Source organism: Oratosquilla oratoria, chromosome 1, assembly GCF_046742065.1.
Source record: "Oratosquilla oratoria isolate Oo_2021 chromosome 1, ASM4674206v1, whole genome shotgun sequence".
Classification (NCBI taxonomy): domain Eukaryota; kingdom Metazoa; phylum Arthropoda; class Malacostraca; order Stomatopoda; family Squillidae; genus Oratosquilla; species Oratosquilla oratoria.
This window is the reverse complement of record NC_134777.1, coordinates 58,116,905-58,137,685: the sequence shown is the minus strand read 5'-3', so window position 1 is coordinate 58,137,685 and position 20,781 is coordinate 58,116,905. Positions and strand designations below refer to the sequence as shown.

Sequence of the window (20,781 nt, the reverse complement as noted above, 5' to 3'; positions counted from 1 at the left end):
TTAACAGGAGGAGGAGGAGCAGCAGTAGGAAGGGGAGTAGGAGGGGGAAGATGAGGAAGAGGAAGGGGTAAGAGGAGGTTGAGAAGGATGAGGATGAAGAGGAGGAGGAGCAGCAGCAGCAGTATGAAGAGGAGTAGGAGGAGGAGAAGGAGGAGGTGGAGAGGGAGGAGGAGGCGAAGTGGGAAGAGGAGGAGGAGGAGGAGGAGGAACAGGAGTAAATAAGTGAAATTGTGAAAAAAGGCGGCGAGGGGGAATGAAGAGAGAGTGCAGAGGGAAGGAAAAATGGGATTAATTTGGTTTGCAAAAAGCAGCGCTTACATTCCAGGAGACACTATGGCGCGCACTGAATGCGTGGTCACAGAAGCAGTAAACCAGAGATTGGTGATTGGAAGGAAAGCAGCAGATTGGAGGGAAAGAAGTTGATAAAAGTGACCAGCATCATTTTCCGAGTGGCGATCAGTCTCCAATCATAAAAGAATATTAGGTAACTCTGGTCCGTAGAGGAGGGGGTGGGAAGAGGGGGAGGGGGGACGAAAAAAAAGGAAAAGAAAAGCAGAACGAGGAAGAAGGGGGAGGAGGGGGAAGAGAGGGAAGAGGGGATAAGGAAGAGGAGGGAGAAGAGAAGGAGGGAGATGGGAAGGTGAAAGGTGAGAGGAAATGGGGGAAAGGGGTGGATAAAAGGAAGAAGGGGAAGAAGGAAGATGAAGAAGAGGAAGAAGAAAAGAAGGAATAAGAGGAAGAGGAAGAAGAGGTTGAGGAAAAGTAGAAGGACGGGGACGAGGATGAAGAGACTCACAAATGAGGAATGAAGAAGTATAAAAGGAGGAAGAGGAGTGTGATGTGAAGGGAGGCTGGGGAGGGCATGGGATGGAAGTGGTGACTGGGTAAGGGGTCAGATAGAGCCTGTGAGCATACACAGCCGTGGCGAAATGAATATACAGTATTCTTCGGGCAGACCATATCAACTTTTGTCCAAAAATACATTTATAGACACTTTTTGTGTGTGTGTGTGTGTGTGTGTGTGTGTGTGTGTGTGTGTGTGTGTGTGTGTGTGTGTGTGTGTGTGTGTGTGTGTGTGTGTGTGTGTGTGTGTGTGTGTGTGTGTGTGTGTGTGTGTGTGTGTGTGTGTGTGTGTGCGCGCGTGCGTGGACTCGACAAGACATCACCCGATACGATTCAGTCTTGTGAGACAAGCGACATGACGTCATCCTTAATCCCCGCCTCCCCGCGCGCGGACATTTTTCGTATATTTTAAAATCTGAAAACTTAACTACAACCGTCATGTTCACGGCGTCAACAAAACGAACATTTCCGCAAAATATCGTTGCTGCTGGGAAATGAATTGTGAACAGCCGGCATTGTTACGTCACTTCCCGTCGATTCTCATCTCGCTCCCGTCTCCCCTGTTCCGTCCTTTGCCATCAGGTTACTGTCATGGCCGGCCCCGTCCCACGAAGGCAAACACGCACGCACGCACACAACATTCAATTCTCATTTCAGAAAAGAATACCTGTCCAGCACGTGGTCCAAGAACATTGTCAATCATGCATACATGCACATATATACACACAATGTAACTTTTCTTATATATTGCAATGTGAAAATGTAGCACAGAATTACAAACTGGCGCGTGTCTTCGCCTGTCTCCTTCCAGCCCTCTCATCATATACTATGAAAGAGAATGATAGATAGATAGAGAGAAAGAGAGAGGAAAAGAGAGAGAAAAGAGAGAGGGATGAAGAAAGAGAGGAGCGGAAGGAAGCGAGAAGAAGGGAGAGGGAGAGGAAGGGAGAGAGAGAGGGAGAGAGAGAGAGAGCAAGAGAGGGGGGTAGACGAGTGGAAGGAAGCGAGGGGAAGGGAGAGGGAGAGGGAAGGAGAGGGATGAAGAGAGAGGATGGGAGAGAGAGAGGAAGAGAGGGGAGTAGAGAAATGTAGGAAAGGAGTAAGAGAAAGCGAACTGGAAAGGCAAAAGAGAAAAGAAAGGAAACAAAAGGAAAATAGAGAGAAAAAGACGAGAAAGGAAAAAGAAAAAAGTAGAAAAATACCGACAGACCGAAAGAATGAAAGAGATGAAGAGAAAGAGGAAGAGGATGACTGGGGATGAGGAGGGGGAGGGGGATGAGGAGGGGGAGGGGGATGAGGAGGGGGAGGGGGACTCGATAGCCTAAATGTCTGTGGGGGTGCTGCTTTTGCCCCCCGACTCTGCAGACTACAGCAGCGTCTCCCACAGGAAGCGGGACGACAACGACGACGACGACGACGACGAGGGTCATTCGCCCTCCGCCGACGATCCACCCCACCCCCCACCCCACCCCCTCGGGATGGAACGAGGCATCTGGGAAGCTCCACCCGTATCTCCAACACCAATCCCTTCCCCCCCCCCCCGTCTCCCACTAAACCTATTTTCCCGGTGTCTATCTTCGTAAATACAAATTTAAGCATATTTGTATTCAGTACTTGCATATATGAACGCACACTAGTTTACATGCATACTTAATTGTCTAATCTCATTAAATGGTTGTAAATCAGACACACGTACATAAAAAGACACTTATTAATAAATGCATACACACACGGAAATGTATTTAGTACATGCATATGCATACACACTTGGAAATATACATCCATAAATACATTCAGTACATACACACCGGTAGATACTACAGACACACGCACCTGCCGCCCTGAAGAAAAAAAAAAAAGAAAGAAAAAAAATCCACCACCAACCGTCACTAAATTCCGTTTATTTTAATCACATGACATGACATTTTCTTAACCAAGATTATTCAACGCGTTGTTAGACTAAGTTCTCATATATAATCGATTTGCATTTTCTCGTCCTCACTCTTCAATGTAACGTTTTATTTGTCTTTTAAATATCTCCATTTACTTGAAAAGGAGAAACTATCAATTCACATAATCATTATGAACTTGATACCCAGCAATACCAATGCTACGTCTAAACACGAATTGTGACGTAAACACTACATCAATACCAAAAATATTCCAAATATTTTCATATTAATAATTTTATGGTTTTCAGACCTGGGGAAGGGAAGTTTTTACAAATATATTACATGCATGTACATTTATACTGTATATATTTGTTCTTTTCTTTATGTTTTTTCTTAGGGATGGGAGACTGAAAAATGAACAAAATGTATCATCTGAAAAGATGCAAATTCAACTAACTCCACATTTTGAAAAAAAAAAAAAAAAAAAAAAATCGTGCGTAGAAAAGTAAAAAAAATATGATATCACAGTTAGTCTTAGAATCATTTTATTGTCCCCTATTGTCATGCACCTATTTTTCTCCTAAACTCCTCTCCAAGACTGCCAAATAGTTTTGCGAAGATTCATAAATATATCAAAAATTTCCCTAACATTTGACACCTTAAGTGCCTACATAATTGAAGGATTCCAGTACATTATTAAGGCAAATTAAAACATATACAAGTGGATTACATACAAATGATGATCACAAAGGGCTACGAGAGGACACGAGCGACCGAACGAAACTGACATGACGTCACGACGCCGCCATTTCATGGACGCCGCCGCACTTCCTTCTCGTTCCCTCGCCCGTAATCTCTCACTCCAAGAGGGTCGAGGATGACACCTGGCCCTTAAGTTCAGTGCCTGCCAATCATAGTCCTCCTCCTCCTCCTCTTTGCAGGTAAGTAACACTTCCTTCAGGGACAACCCATCTATCGCATCCTTTCTTCCCGCCGTTTACTGTCGCACCGGCCAACGGCTCTTCTCTAGCAGGGACAGGTGTGTTTAAACGGAACACCTTCCTCTCGCTTTGTTCTTCCTCGTAAGAGGCCAAAACATCTGCAGAAAAAAAAATGGCTGCCACGTGTATCCTGTGAGGAGCAGCCACCAAGGAGGCAGTGGACACCCATCCGGGGTGAGGGGCGGATGGGGGACGCCCCCGCAACCCTCAAAGGAAACCTTTGGGCGTTGTTTGCACAACGGACGAAAACCCTTCCTTTGTCTCGCCCCAATGGCAAAGATAGGTGTGTGTGTGTGTGTGTGTGTGTGTGTGTGTGTGTGTGTGTGTGTGTGTGTGTGTGTGTGTGTGTTTGTGTGTGTGTGTGTGTGTGTGTGTGTGTGTGTGTGTGTGTGTGTGTGTGTGTGTGTGTGTGTGTGTGTGTGTGTGTGTGTGTGTTTGTGTGTGTGTGTGCTACAACTGTGTGTGTGTGTATGTGTGCTACAACTGTGTGTGTGTGTGTGTGTGTGTGTGTGTGTGTGTGTGTGTGTGTGTGTGTGTGTGTGTGTGTGTGTGTGTATTTACCTAGTTGTATTTTGCGGGAAGGGGAGCTACGCTCGTGGTGTCCCGACTTTGTATCTCGCAGTGTCTAGTTTGCTCTTAAACTCATGAATGGTTTTTGCGTACACTATTTCATTGTCCAGTTTGTTCCAAGTGTCCACCACTCTATGTGGAAAACTGTTTCTTCAAATCTCTTCTATAGCTACGTTTTTTTTTCTTTCCATGTCCTCTTGTGCTTCTCTTGTCCCAGTTTAACAAGTCCTCTCTATCGAGTATTTCTGTGCCCTTCATGATTCTGTAGATGGTCAGTAGGTCACCTCTCTCTCTCTTCTTTGCTCCAGAGTCGGTAACTCCAGTTTAGCCAATCTCTCCTCATATGACAAGTTTGCAAGTGCAGGTGCCATTTTTGTGACTGCTCTCTGGATTCTTTCTATTTTCTTTATATTCTTTTTGGTACTGGGTGACCACAATGTCGCCGCATATTCTAGTCTAGGCCTTATCAGTGTGACCAATATTTTTTTAATCATTTCTTCGTCCAAATATGTAAATGCCACTTTTATTGATCTTAGCAAGTTGTAGGATTCTCCGACAATTTGTTTATCTGTTTATCATAGGACAAGTCGTTTGAGATAATTACATCCAAATCTTTTTCGTATCTCTCCTTCTTTACCTCCTTGGTTCAGATTTTATATTGTCCTGATATTCTATTTTTGCTTTTTCCAAACTCCATTATGCTACACTTGTCAATATTGAAGTCCACTTCCCATTTCTTGCTCCAGTTCCATACCTTATTCAGGTCTTCCTGCAGTGATTCGCAATCCTTTTCAGTGTTTACTTTCCTTATCAGTTTGGCGTCGTCTGCAAAGAAGCTCATGTAACATTTCACATCATCACCCATTCATTCACATAAAAAGCAAACATTATTGGAGCCAATACAGATCCTTGCGGTACTCCACTGATCACCTCTTTCCAACCAGAATATTTTTCTCTGAGCACTACTCTCATCTTTCTACCAATCAGGAAGCCTTCCATCCCTTTTAGTAGGTTCCATTAATATCTCTCCTATATGTTCCATTTTTTTTTTTTTTTTTTATAATTTTTGTGTGGTACTTTGTCAGAAGCTTTTTGTAAGTCCAGGAAGGCGCAATCAGCCCTTCCATTCATTCTTGCACTATGTCTATCAATCTTGAGTAGAAACATATTAAGTTTGTGGTACATGATCTCCCTTGTCTGAACCCAAATTGTCTTGGGTTTATTGTTGTCTTCCAGGTGTTTTTCCCATCTATTCTTGATGATTTTCACAAATTTTGGCTATAGTGCTTGTTAGTGAGACTGGCCTGTAGTTAGTTGGTTCCTCCTTTATATATTGTTACAATGTTAGCATTTTTCCGGTCTTTTGGTATTTTTCCTTCTTTTACGTGAGCAACTTATTATGTTATGTATTTTGTCCGTTAGTTCTTCTTTGCATTCTTTTAGAATCCAATTTGGAATTCCATCCGGGCCATGTGATTTCCTGACGTTAAGGTTTGATAGATGTTCCATTATTTCTTTTTGTGTTATTATTATCTCGCTCATGTGAGGAGATCGCCTTTCATTTCCTTCGTCCCAATAATGTGCTTTCTCTCTAGTGAAGACAGATTTGAAGTGATTATTCATGACTTCGACCATTTCTAATTCTTCTGTGTATTCTATATTCCCTTGGCGTAATTTCACAATTTCCTGTTTGTTTTTAAGTTTACCATTCACGTATCGATAGAATAGCTTGGGTTGCTCTTTGCATTTATCTCTAATGTCCTTTTCATGGTTCCTTTTTCCTCTCTTCTCACTTTAACATACTCATTTCTATAGTTTATATAAACTTGCCATTTTCCAGTTTTTTTTTTTATCTTTTCTCCATCTTTTCCAAGCGATATCCCTTCTATCTTTTGCCTCACTCCATCTTTTGTTGAACCAGCATTAAATGCACACTCTCTCTAGCTTCTGTCTTGGTACGTGCCTATTGTAATTATCCATCAAGATATCCCATTTCTCTTCCACTTTTGTCTCTTCCATGTAAAAATGTTCCCAGTTTGCATTCTGGAAGAATTTCTTTAGTTTTCCAAAGTCCGTTTTGTTGTACATTAATCTTCCTTTCCTATGTTTTTCATTTCTCTCCATGTATATTTCTTCCTTTAGTTCGGTTTCAATGAGTGTATGGTCACTCTTTCCAATTGGTGTCTTGTATTGGATTTTATCCACAATTTCAGGTTCTGTTGTAAATATCAAATCTAGTTTCGACGGCTCCTCGTTATTTCTGTATCTGGTGTTTTCACTGACCCACTGAGTCATTGTATATTCCATGGTCATGTCCAGTAGTACATTACCCCACAAGTCTTCTCCTCCTCTCACTGTCATGTTCTCCCAACAAATTTCTTTGCAATTGAAGTTCCCCATAATTACCAGATTACCCCCCGCAACATTAGTATCTCATTTAATGATTGCCTTGTATCTTCTAGCATTTTCGTATGCTCGTTCTCTTTCCAAGCGTTCGTTTTTGGGGGCACATAAGTCACCACAAACTTTCTGCTTTTCATGTTCTTGTCTTCGACTTTTATCATGATCAGTTCTACATTACCTTTGCCCTCCGCAATTTTTGTCACATTCAAGTTTTTCTTGGCCAAGAACATGATTCCTCCTCCCTGTTTCTTGTCTCTGTTTTTAATCCAGTAATTGTATAGTCCATGTCCAACATCGATGGATGGTATTTCACCCCTTAGTTTAGTCTCCACAATTCCCATTATGTCTGTTTTTTCCTCTAACAGGTAATCATAAAGTTCATTCAGTCCTGAAATTAATCCATCGATGTTGGTATAGGCCACTTTCAATTTTCTTCTTTCTCCATTTTTTTTTCTTTAGTTTGCCCATTCTGATGTACCATTTCCTCAGTCTTATGTCGATTACTCTCCAATAGAATTCCTTGTTTTCGGTCTCCGTTCTCTTCGCGTTTTTTTTTTTTTTTTTTTCATCTCTTAATGTCTTCTCTTTTTCTAATTCCTCAATACTCATTTATCTTTTTATTCATATCTTATTGTACTTTTTCATTCCTTGCCAAGTTACCTATTTTTTCAAATATGTGTGACCTTAGTTTTATCTTAGGGGTCGATTTCTACTCTGAGAATAGTGACCAATCCTATATGCATCGTCTACTTCTTTCCCTGCGTCTTGGTCTCCATCCTGAATTTCTTTTAGGATTGCTATTGCTGCCTCTTTTTCTTCTTTTTCTCTCATGTAACTCGCCAGACCATGTTTTTCTTATAGTCCATATACATGGTCTCTGACCCAATTTGCTTTTTCATTAGTTACTTGGATAATTGCGCCTTTTGCATTTTCCTGTATTTGTTGTTGGACTATTTCTTTGAAAATAATTTCTTTATTTTCAATATTTTCCTTCCATTTCTTAATCTTTTGGATACTTTCCTCACCTAAGTTCTCTTCGATTTGTTCAGTAAATTCTTGTTTTGTTGTTTACCTCTTTTTTTAAGTTTTCGCTATAGGTAATATAATTCTCTTCTTTTCTTTATCACACTTCAGCTCTCTTATATAATTTTTCTTTCATTTCCTTAATCTCGTTTCTTAGATCCAAATTAGTTTTCCTCAGGTCGGAAATTTCAATGCTTGCTTTCGCTAAGCAATCCATTAGTCCAACGATTTCGTTCTTTAAGTCCATAATTTCATTCTCCCACCGTATCCTATTTTTGCTCATTTCCCTCTCTATCTCTAAGATTCGACTTCAACTCCTTCTTTCGTACTTACTGTGTGTGTGTGTGTGTGTGTGTGTGTGTGTGTGTGTGTGTGTGTGTGTGTGTGTGTGTGTGTGTGTGTGTGTGTGTGTTCGTGCTACAGCTGTGTGTGTGTATATGTGTTCGTGCTACAGCTGTGTGTGTGTATGTGTGTTCGTGCTACAGCTGTGTGTGTGTGTGCGTGCTACAACTGTGTGTGTGTGTGTGCTACAACTGTGTGTATGTGCGTGCTACAACTGTGTGTATGTGCGTGCTACAACTGTGTGTGTGTGTGTGTGTGTGTGTGTGTGTGTGTGTGTGTGTGTGTGTGTGTGTGTGTGTGTGTGTGCTACAATTGTGTGTGTATGCTACAATTGTGTGTGTGTGTGTGTGTGTGTGTGTGTGTGTGTGTGTGTGTGTGTGCGCGCGCTACAACTGTGTGTGTGTGTGTGTGTGTGTGTGTGTGTGTGTGTGTGTGTGTGTGTGTGTGTGTGTGTGTGTGTGTGTGTGTGTGTGCGCGCGCGCTACAACTGTGTGTGTGTGTGTGTGTGTGTGTGTGTGTGTGTGTGTGTGTGTGTGTGTGCGCGCGCGCTACAACTGTGTGTGTGTGTGTGTGTGTGTGTGTGTGTGTGTGTGTGTGTGTGTGTGTGTGTGTGTGTGTGTGTGTGTGCTACAACTGTGTGTGTCTGTGTGTGTGTGCTACAACTGTGTGTCTGTGTGTGTGTGCTACAACTGTGTGTCTGTGTGTGTGTGCTACAACTGTGTGTCTGTGTGTGTGTGCTACAACTGTGTGTCTGTGTGTGTGTGCTACAACTGTGTGTCTGTGTGTGTGTGCTACAACTGCGTGTGTGTGTGTGTGCTACAACTGTGTGTGTCTGTGTCTGTGTGCTACAACTGTGTGTGTCTGTGTCTGTGTGCTACAACTGTGTGTGTCTGTGTCTGTGTGCTACAACTGTGTGTGTCTGTGTCTGTGTGCTACAACTGTGTGTGTCTGTGTCTGTGTGCTACAACTGTGTGTGTCTGTGTCTGTGTGCTACAACTGTGTGTGTCTGTGTCTGTGTGCTACAACTGTGTGTGTCTGTGTCTGTGTGCTACAACTGTGTGTGTCTGTGTGTGTGTGCTACAACTGTGTGTGTCTGTGTGTGTGTGCTACAACTGTGTGTGTCTGTGTGTGTGCTACATCTGTGTGTGTCTGTGTGTGTGCTACATCTGTGTGTGTCTGTGTGTGTGCTACAACTGTGTGTTTCTGTGTGTGTGTGCTACAACTGTGTGTATCTGTGTGTGTGCTACAACTGTGTGTGTGCTACAACTGTGTGTGTGCTACAACTGTGTGTGTGCTACAACTGTGTGTGTGCTACAACTGTGTGTGTCTGTGTGTGTGCTACAACTGTGTGTGTCTGTGTGTGTGCTACAACTGTGTGTGTCTGTGTGTGTGCTACAACTGTGTGTGTGTGCTACAACTGTGTGTGTGTGCTACAACTGTGTGTGTGTGTGTGCTACAACTGTGTGTGTCTGTGTGTGTGCTACAACTGTGTGTGTGTGTGTGTGTGCTACAACTGTGTGTGTGTGTGTGTGTGCTACAACTGTGTGTGTGTGTGTGTGTGCTACAACTGTGTGTGTGTGTGTGTGTGCTACAACTGTGTGTGTGTGTGTGTGTGCTACAACTGTGTGTGTCTGTGTGTGTGCTACAACTGTGTGTGTCTGTGTGTGTGCTACAACTGTGTGTGTCTGTGTGTGTGCTACAACTGTGTGTGTCTGTGTCTGTGCTACAACTGTGTGTGTCTGTCTGTGTGTGTCTGTGTGTGTGCTACAACTGTGTGTGTCTGTGTGTGTGCTACAACTGTGTGTGTCTGTGTGTGTGCTACAACTGTGTGTGTCTGTGTGTGTGCTACAACTGTGTGTGTCTGTGTGTGTGCTACAACTGTGTGTGTCTGTGTGTGTGCTACAACTGTGTGTGTCTGTGTGTGTGCTACAACTGTGTGTGTCTGTGTGTGTGCTACAACTGTGTGTGTGCTACAACTGTGTGTGTCTGTGTGTGTGCTACAACTGTGTGTGTCTGTGTGTGTGCTACAACTGTGTGTGTCTGTGTGTGTGCTACAACTGTGTGTGTCTGTGTGTGTGCTACAACTGTGTGTGTCTGTGCTACAACTGTGTGTGTCTGTGCTACAACTGTGTGTGTCTGTGCTACAACTGTGTGTGTCTGTGCTACAACTGTGTGTGTCTGTGTGTGTGCTACAACTGTGTGTGTCTGTGTGTGTGCTACAACTGTGTGTGTCTGTGTGTGTGCTACAACTGTGTGTGTCTGTGTGTGTGCTACAACTGTGTGTGTCTGTGTGTGTGCTACAACTGTGTGTGTCTGTGTGTGTGCTACAACTGTGTGTGTCTGTGTGTGTGCTACAACTGTGTGTGTCTGTGTGTGTGCTACAACTGTGTGTGTCTGTGTGTGTGCTACAACTGTGTGTGTCTGTCTGTGTGCTACAACTGTGTGTGTGCTACAACTGTGTGTGTCTGTCTGTGTGCTACAACTGTGTGTGTGCTACAACTGTGTGTGTGCTACAACTGTGTGTGTCTGTCTGTGTGCTACAACTGTGTGTGTCTGTCTGTGTGCTACAACTGTGTGTGTCTGTCTGTGTGCTACAACTGTGTGTGTCTGTCTGTGTGCTACAACTGTGTGTGTCTGTCTGTGTGCTACAACTGTGTGTGCGCTACAACTGTGTGTGTGCTACAACTGTGTGTGTGCTACAACTGTGTGTGTGTGTGTGTGTGTGCTACAACTGTGTGTGTGTGTGTGTGTGTGTGTGTGTGTGTGTGTGTGTGTGTGTGTGTGTGTGTGTGTGTGTGTGTGTGTGTGTGTGTGTGTGTGTGTGCGCTCGCTCGCGCGGGCGAGAGTTTCCAGTCTTGTGTAAACACACTCCTGAAGGGGTCGCCGAAGGTCGTTGGCCCTCTTCAGCCTCCTTCCTCCGTTCTGGAGGCACCGTCCATCCACCCACTCAGGAGACACACTCGCCCGCCCGATCCCGCCCACCTACAGTAGGCTTCCCCTGGCAACGACCACAAGCCTACTTTTCCACAAAAGAACAGCCACCTCCTTTCAACAGCAACGGCAGACACACTCCACCACATGAGTCTTCCTTAATCCTTTCGCTGCGATTGTACAAATTTATGTTTAAGAATGAAATAAGGCAGAAACTGGTTTACCAATAGATTGGTCAACGAACGGAACAGACTTAGTAACCATGTAGTGAGTGCTGAAACTATCGGTTATTTTAAGAAAAGGTTAAACAACTTTAAGGATGGGGATGACAGGTAGTAATGGACATGGAACTGCCGAGTGTAGGCTTTATGGTCTCTTGCAGTCTCCTTTATTCTTATGTTCTTGTACTTTCGATTTCAGCTCCCAGACGTTGACTTCCTGAGGCAGAACCTATATCGCACCGAAGAAGTGGAGTCATTCATAGAAATGGTACGAGTTATTCATGGAAGTCATTATAAAGGTGGGACAGTATTAATTTACTTATCCATTCGTTTATCAATTTATTGTTTATCTATTCATTTATCTATTTTCTTTATTTATTCATTAATAGAGACAAGTCTCCAATCGTAATAGAATGTCGGGTGATTTGGTCCGGTGTGACGTCAATAAAATTTTTACAATATCAACAATTTAAAACTTTTACAACCACTACCTAACACGAAAGACGACCCCACAGCCCACGACTGCCCACCCCAACCCCCAAACACACACCACCCGTCAACCCCACCTTCAATGACTACCCAGCAACTTAACAATACATTAAAAAAATAAAATTCAATTGAATAACCGTACACTTTCTGATAACCCGACCTCGTTATGGGCTTAATGGTCCCAAAACAGATCTCCATTGTTATCCGTTTTGTTTTGTAAGAAGTCTAAACGTAATATCCGGCAGTTGGATGTGCAACATCCGAGTGGGGTTGACGTGGAACATCCGGCTGGCTGCGTCCAACGTTATTCCGCCCTCAAGCAAAATTGAAGTCGTCTACGAACAAACGACGGGATTTGGCGGGAAAATGACAAAAACAGACGTTTCTCCCTCCCCCCTCTCTCTCTCTCTTTTGGCGAAGATTTGTTAGAAAAATGTTTAAATGATTGGCGAAACGCATGCATTGAGAAGAAATATTATACAAAATATATTTATATGTAACTCCACGCGACATATCAGCACCGTTAACGAAGATCCTCAAAATTCGAATGAGCTTCCTGCAGATGAACAGGTCGATCTCACTCCACTTAAGAAACAAGCCCACGAGGCAACCCCTTACGTGTCTGGTGGCCCTTTTCCTCCCAATCAGACTACCGTCAGGCGATTTGATTCATATCCGTGGCACCCCTCACTCACTAGCGAAAGGGGGCTACCTCATAATAACAATAATAATAAAATAGATAATAATAAAATAAATAATAATGATAATAATAATAATAATAATAATTATTATTCCTCCGCTCCAGGAGGCATTTTTCCTCCCATTCTAGATGACGTCAAACAATTTCAGCTCAACTGCGAGCGACAACACGTTGAGAAGAGAGAGGCTATTTTCCACTTCTATTAATTCTTTCCGCAGCATGTTCCATTTTTTATCTATCATTATTAGTTATCATTATCACTATTATTACCATTATTTTTATTATTATTATTATTATTATTATTATTATTATTATTATTATCATCATTATTATGGCTGGCACCATATCTCTTTATTCATCACCAGCAGTACTACCTCTTCAGGAATGAAGTGGTTACGAAGGACCAGGGAGTGTCCGGGGAAGGGGAGGGAGGGGGGGGGGGCTGTTCCGGCGCCGAAAAACGCCTCCAGCGTCTTCCCGCCGAGTTCTCCAGCTTCCGGACGCTGACGGGTCAATGTTCGACGTAAAGCTTCTGGCAACTGAGGTCCAGTACTTATTCGAGCTGCCCCCCAGACGATTTGATTCTGCTGAATGGGGGAGGGACCCTTCACTGCAAAATGGTTAACCTGATTAATTCTATCGCTAGACGACTGTATTCAATTGAGGGACACAATATCCACAGCGCTTGAACCCCCTATGCCCATCGAATAATAACAATAATAATAGTAACGACAATGATGATGATGATAATAATACTACTACTACTAATAATAATAATAACAATAATACTAATAATAATAACAATAATACTAATAAAATAATAATAATAATAATAATACTAATAATAATAATAACAATAATACTAATAATAATAACAATAATAATAACAATAGTAAAATACAAATAACAGTATGATAACCTCTATTAACCCCTTCGATGTGACGACAGAGTTCACAGATTTTTGTTTGGCTGTCGAGAGATGTCACGTGCATTTTATTCAGGTGAAGGCAAGTTTCCCTCATCAAATGGATCACGACCCCCCTCCCCCTCCCCCTCCTCCCCCTCGCCACAATGTCCCCGTGTCCTCGGGTCACAACGGTAAGGTGTCAACCAGCTACAACAATGGCACGATACCTCGGTGCCATAACGACACGATTTTATCATGGTGCAATGTCGTTATGGCACGTTATCATACTAACAATAATAATAATAATAATAAATTTAATGGCAAAGAATCAATATGCATGAAGTACAGATAATGACAGGAACACGTAGTTTGAAATAATAATTGCAATTGCCGAGGATAACACAAAAAAAAGCATGTACAAGATCACAAGCACACCGGCGCAAAACTGTCCACAATAACAGAAGCGGTGCTGGCCATAGCAACAACAAACACACGGTGTCACTGGGCTAAGCAAGCATGGTGCTATGAGGGACGCCAAAGCCAGGTTGTCTACAATGGCACTCAATGGTAAGAACACAATGGCCAGGCACCCCGCCCCGGCCCGGCCCGGCCCGGCCCGACCCGCCCTATCCGCCCGAGCCGAGGCAGCCACGGGCCCTCGTTTGTTCCGGTACAATCTGGTTCGAAGTCTTCTAAGCGTAGTTAGCTGTAAGCCAAGCCGGATTTATGGTTATAAACTGATGTCACAGCACAACTGAAAATATGCATAAATACTTTTGATATACCCCTTTTTTTCATCTGTACACGAGAGATAAGAGTCGTATTTCTATATTCTTACTGAAAGACGTCTCTTCAGAGATTAGTTCATAAAATCTAACTACCAATGAATGTGCGTGTATATGTGTATGTGCCTGTGTGCGTGTGCGTGTGTGTGTGTGTGTGTGTGTGTGTGTGTGTGTGTGTGTGTGTGTGTGTGTGTGTGTGTGTGTGTGTGTGTGTGTGTGTGTGTGGTGTACGGTATTGGAGCTATGCCTCTACTTACCAAACTTAACAACGTTATTGTTATTGGCCTGGATTATATTTCCATTCAACATGTTAGTTGAAATCTACACATCTAAGTGAAAAGCTGTGTGTGTATGTGTGTGCGTATAGTGTGTGTGTGTGTGTGTGTGTGTGTGTGTGTGTGTGTGTGTGTGTGTGTGTGTGTGTTCGTGTGTGTGTGTTCGTGTTTTTTTTTCGTGTGTGTGTGCGCGCGCGCGCGCGTGTGTGCATTTGCCTAGTTGTATTTACCTAGTTGTATCTCTGTATTTCGCCATATCTAATTTGCTCTTAAATTATTGTATCGTTTTTGCACAAACCATTGTTTCGTCTAGTATGTTCCATACATCCACCACTCTGTTTTATTTTCAGATCTCTTCTATAACTTGTCCTTTTTTTAGTTTCCTTCCATGTCCTGTTTTTTGCGTGTGTGCGTGTGTGTGTGTGTGTGTGTGTGTGTGTGTGTGTGTGTGTGTGTGTGTGTGTGTGTGTGTGTGTGTGTTTTCACTTTAATTCCAATGTCTGTCGCCCCAACGCACACTTGCTCACCACTAAAATCGCCTAGTGGCAATCCGGACAAAAATAAAGGTATACTACCCCTCACGGAAATCATCAGAGCCGGTGCACACTATATGGCAATGACTGGTATCGGGCACTAAACGAACGTTATCGGGCATATTTGGTGGGCAAATATTGTCCTTAACTGTAATTTGTAAGTTTATACATTCAATAATAGTATAATGGCAGAGCGGGTTAGGGCGTCGTTACTTGCGGCGAAGGTCGAGGGGATGGCGGTTCGAATCCTGCCACCAGCGAAGTTGAACCAAGGGCATGGTTCATTAAATTCCATGCTACAAAGGCCTCTGTGAGGGGCACCGTCCTAGCCTTCCGATAGGGGGGAGTTTGTGACGTTAAACCATCATCATTATTATTATTATTTCTATTATTGTTATTATTAGTATTATTTTACTGTCATTATTACCATTATTATCGTTGAGTGATTGTGACTTCTTACACTTTTCTCATTATCATTAACAACATTTCTATCATTATCATTATTATTATTATCATTGTTTTTATTATTATCGTTATTAATGTTATTATTCATTTTGATTTATCATTATTTCTATTATACAAGAAGTTACAGCTGTCATTTCCCTCTCTCAAGCACCATGAACCGATTTCTGCCTGACTCTCCTACCCTAATCACTAAGCAGTGTGTACAGTCACTAATGCCCGGCAGCTTGCGCCCGGTGAGGACGCTGGCCGCCAAGTAATAGTCCAAGGTAGTAAATGGAGATTATTCGCTAATCATAACATAAAGATGCCAGACTTTAGTCCATAGAAAAAAAAAAACATGATTACCAAGGACAAAATCTGTGGATGACGTCATCGTAGCGGGGGGTTGAAAGGACTCGACCCCACGACCACCAGACTGCGAATCGATGTCGTCAACCTCGCACCACCTATGGGAAGAACCCTCTGTGCGGCAATAAATCAAAACACAATTCTATTTCATCAAAACAACAACGACGACAAGGCTGACGGCAGAATTCAACCGACACCAACCGTCGTCGTCTTGCACGAAAGTCGCGAATAACGCCCGTATTCTCTCTTCGCATAAGGTCCATAGTTGCTGGAGCGGCGTATCGTCTGATGCCCAGCATCTTCTCTTGAGCCTACCGACTCAAACTCTGTTCGCCAATTCCTTCAATTTGAACATTTCCCACGCCCTGTGATATTTTGCTCAATGAGGATGCAATACTTAATGGGATCATAGATAATGATCCATCTAAATAGCGAGCGCCCCTCCCCACCCATTCCTTCAAGTTCATCGCATAAACTGACATGTCTTCTGCCTAAAGCCAACACGGTGTGACTTCAGCCCTCAAAAAAGAAACCAGAATCTATTCATGTTCAGTTCTGTTCTGTTCAGGATCTGTTCTGGTGAGTGAGGGTGAGGAAGAGGAAGAGGAAGAGGAAGAGGAGAGGAGGGGAGGGTAGAAAAGGTGAACAGGAAAATCAGTAGAGGGGAAGAGGAGATAGGGAAAGGAGGGTAGGAGAAAGAGGAATGGAGGAAAAAGAGTAGGGGAGGGGGAAGAGGTATTGTGTGTGTGTGTGTGTGTGTGTGTGTGTGTGTGTGTGTGTGTGTGTGTGTGTGTGTGTGTGTGTGTGTGTGTGTGTGTGTGTGTGTGTGTGCGCGCGCGCACGTGTGGAAGGGTAATGAAGGGGAAGGTGGGGAGAAGCAAAAGTAGGATAGAGGGAAATGGTGAAGAGAGAGAGAGAGAGAGAAAGGAGGAAACGAGGTGTAAAATGAGGGAGGAAAATAAGAGAGACAAAAAAATCAGGAAGAGGGAATGAGAGATGTAGGGGGGGGGTGTTCACGAGACTCCTAACATGGGAAGGAATGGAAAGTGGTGTTGGTGGTGGTGGGCATTCAACACTAAAACTACCTATGGAAAATAAAAGGGCTCCCCCACCTGTCACCAGCACCACCACCACCACCAACAACAACAACTAACGGTGTCAACATTATCATTGTTTCCTGGGCCGACACTTCCGCAACAACTACCTCCCCTCCCCCACCCACACCTCACCCACCTCCACCCGCTAAACGCCCAATTGCGGAGTCTTTGTTCCACTCCTCCACCACCTCCAAGCCTCGTGGGAAGGCGATATCCAGCGCTTCTATCCTTGATGATAATATCGTGCAGGGAAGAGATTTGAAAATGGAGGACGGAGGGATACTACATGTGGAAGGTGACTTTCTTTTATACGAGTTTCCAATCATAAAAGAATGCTGCACAGCTCTGGTCCATAGGGGCGCCACTAAAGTCCCAAATAAGATTGATGCATCAATGTCAACATATGGGGTTTGCATGAAAGATATTTATTGTGGTCACTCCTAGTTTATGTCAATGTGGATTGGCTAGGGCCTTATCATTCACTCTCTTCCAAACCTGATGGTACCTTTTCTCTTATTTCATCTGCTACAAGGCCATTTCATTTAGCTGCAGTGACCCCTTCATTAGTAAACAGGTTAAAAATTAAATTGTTAGGAGAGCCACGGTAGGAAATATTGTTTCAAGCAAGAATATGTGACACATTATAAACAATGCAGAAACAATTCTGGATTCAAAGGCTGTTGTCAAATGCCTTACTACCCTGATAGGTTAATGGTCAATGTCATAAATTTCAAAGAAGTGAAACAATAGCAAAGACTCTAATTGATACAAAGGGTCTTACATTTCAAGATAACATAAAAACTTATGTATGGTGTTAAGTTTCATATCCTCCCCCAATCAATTAAATTGCTGACTCGAGTTTCACTGAGTGGAAAACTTGCAGCTCCACAGTGGCTAACAACTGTCCTCGAAACCTCCCACAGACCTCTCTGAGAAGAAACTTTGGACTGTTTTCTGTGTTGTATCAGTGTGGGGCTGTATTTATGTCACTGGCTGCAAGTTACACAGGAAGGAAAGCAGTCCCCAGCTGTTAACTCTCCATGTGTGAAGTGTAAGAAATACAGAAGTTGATTGAGAGAGATCTTGGCCCAATCCAAAAACTGTGTCAACACCTCAGAGATGCAACATCACACTGAGGTACTTGTCACTGGTTCCTAAAATAGCCGATACAGTTACACTAGTGTTCTCAGCAATTTTAAATAGGAAGAATGGAATGGGTTAAGTCCAAGCATATAATAAGTTGTGAGAAAAAGAAAATAAATAAATAAATAAATGAATAAATGGATAAAATTAATAAATAAAATAATTACAAAATTCCTGCCAAGAAAGAAAATGACTCATGAGCACAATGCAATTAAAATCACTTGAATCTGTCTGGTATTAATGCTCAAAAAGCCTTAAAACTTCATTTTTTTCATGTATAACTGAAAAGAAAACCCCTTTAGAAAGTCATGTGTAGAACTCTCCATATCATATGGAATGTAATTTCAAGAGTGAATGATAGCTGTCCTTGGAAAAGTATGTTCATCACTTAATCATTGTGAAAATATCATGGTAGGTGTTAAGATGTCAAAAACAACTTCACTTGGGAAAGTAAATATCAATGGTTTCTCACACTGTGGATGGAGTGAGAGTGAGTACACTAGAATGTTTGAGAGGTTCCTTGTTGTGTTTGGAATGGGGGGTCGGGGGTTGTCACATGTAGTGTTGTCTGAAACCTAGTATGTTTATGTTGGAGAATTGGTCCTGGATTTTGTTTCTTCTTTGATCTTCTGGTTGAATGTGCAACTAAACAGGGTGTTGTGATTTAGGTCCCTGTCCAGTACATGGTTTGTTGCTGCTGAGTGGTTGGAGATTGGGTGTGTATACTTGGGGTGGTATGGAGATGTTAGGGATATTGTATGTTGCATTATATGTCTGTAAAGAGATTACTTCTACTGTAGTGTCTGTGTGTTTTTTTTATGCTGGTCATTGATATACTTTTGTACAAATGTTGGAAGACCACCCCTTTGTGTTGTATTCTGTCCTCTCTTATCATGGTGCTACCTGTGCAGTGTGGGCTGTGATCAAGTTTTGGGTATGGTGTATTTTTGTATCAATATTTACAGTTTTGCATGACTCTTTGTGATACTCTTGATTTTCATTTGTAGTATGTTCAGGTTGTGTTTGTGATGACCCACCCACTTGAGAGAGGAAAAGGCTGCTGATATATACATACATACATACATACATACATACATATACCAAGGCTTTTTCCCCCTTACAAGGGAGGTGGCCAAAAAGAAAAAGGCATAAAATCATTCCCACCCATTCCATCCCTAAATACATTCCACTCCCCTTCACCCTCCCTCCCATCTTAGTACCTCCTGGATGATGGGTCATCCCTGCACCTTGTCAGAGGCAGTGTCACAAGTCACAGCACATCCACAGCAAGGCCGCTTCATTAAATCGGCGACCCCCCTCTCTCCGTCCCCCCATGTATAAAAGGAGAAGATGGGGAGAAATCCCTTCGGGCTGTGTCAAATTTTGCTCACACATACTACCTCAAACATTTGCTCACACATACATATATACATATATTATTTATGATGGATGATAGAGATGATTCCCTTTGATGTCCATCTTGCAAGACCATCACTTGTAAATACCTGTCATTGGTCCCAATGACCATATATAACTATCAACTGTAATGCTTGTGTATTAAGCAGTTGTTTGATTCTTAAACTATTCATTTGACTTTCTAAGTTATTCTCTCATGTGTACTTTAAAATATTACAGTTGTAACTCACTTTAATGGACACAAGAATCTTGGACTAGAGTTCTATAATCTTAAATTCATTAATACATGATGAAGATTTTAAGTGCCACAAACACAGAATTTATTGACATCAAGTCTGATCGCCCGTCTCTTCAAATGTTAGTTCGTCCACATTTGGAATATGCTGTTTCCATATGATCACTGAATCTCATTAAAGACATTGACAGATTGGAAAAAGTACAATGGTGAGCCACAAAATTGATTCCAAATATCAAAAATAAATCATACAAAAATCAACTAAAACATATGAATGTTTTCCCTAAAAAATGTAGACCCAGAGGTGACTTGATACAGGTCTTTAAGATTCTAAAAGGAATTGACATCAAAAGTGACAAAATTTTCACACTCAATGAGAATCTGACAAGAAATAATGGTCTCAAACTGTCAGGAAATAGATTTAATTTGGAAGTGGGTAGAAACAACTTCGCCAACCATGTAGTAAATGAATGGAACAAACTTCTTGCAGAGGCAGTGCAATGTAGTTCAGTTCGAAGCTTTAAGATTCGTTTAGGTAAACACCTAAGCAACATGCTGTAATGACTGCCATTTATTTTATATTACTTGTTTATTTGTTTGTTTGTTTAATATTATTTGCTTGATTTTTATTCATTATGAGTTATCTGTCAATTTACTATTATCTACTATTTATCTGTTTGTTTATTATTTAACTAAACCTATGCATTTAATTACTTTATTTATTATTATTTATATTATTATATTTTTTACTTATTTTTCTATAATTTATTTATCATTATTACATTTTCGCTCCACATCCGACATAGTTATAGACTAAAAGGTCTCCTGATGGCATGCTCCACCTTTGTAATCCTTTGTAAGAAAATTCAACCTCTATATCCTAATCTCAGTGAGACACACCACAACACCCTTCAAATCATACAAAACAAAGCCCTAAAAACAATTACAGGCTGCATAAATACAACACCTACAGACCATTTACACCATGAAAAAATAGTCCTCAAAGTCAAGGACCACCTCGACATGAGAGGCACACAAACACTTGCCGCAGCCACCACAAACACATCACACCCGTTACACTACATAGCAGAACACCCACACACACCAAGAAACATTAAAACAACACCCAAAGACCTGTATCACACACAGATACTCTCTTCTC

The 20,781-nt window shown here is 42.1% G+C and overlaps 1 protein-coding gene across 2 annotated transcripts in view; it reads right to left on the bottom strand.

Moving 5' to 3' along the window:
• LOC143028660 (uncharacterized) overlaps positions 1-20,781 on the bottom strand; it is a 245,980-nt gene that overhangs the window by 203,513 nt on the left and 21,686 nt on the right. The window lies entirely within an intron of this gene.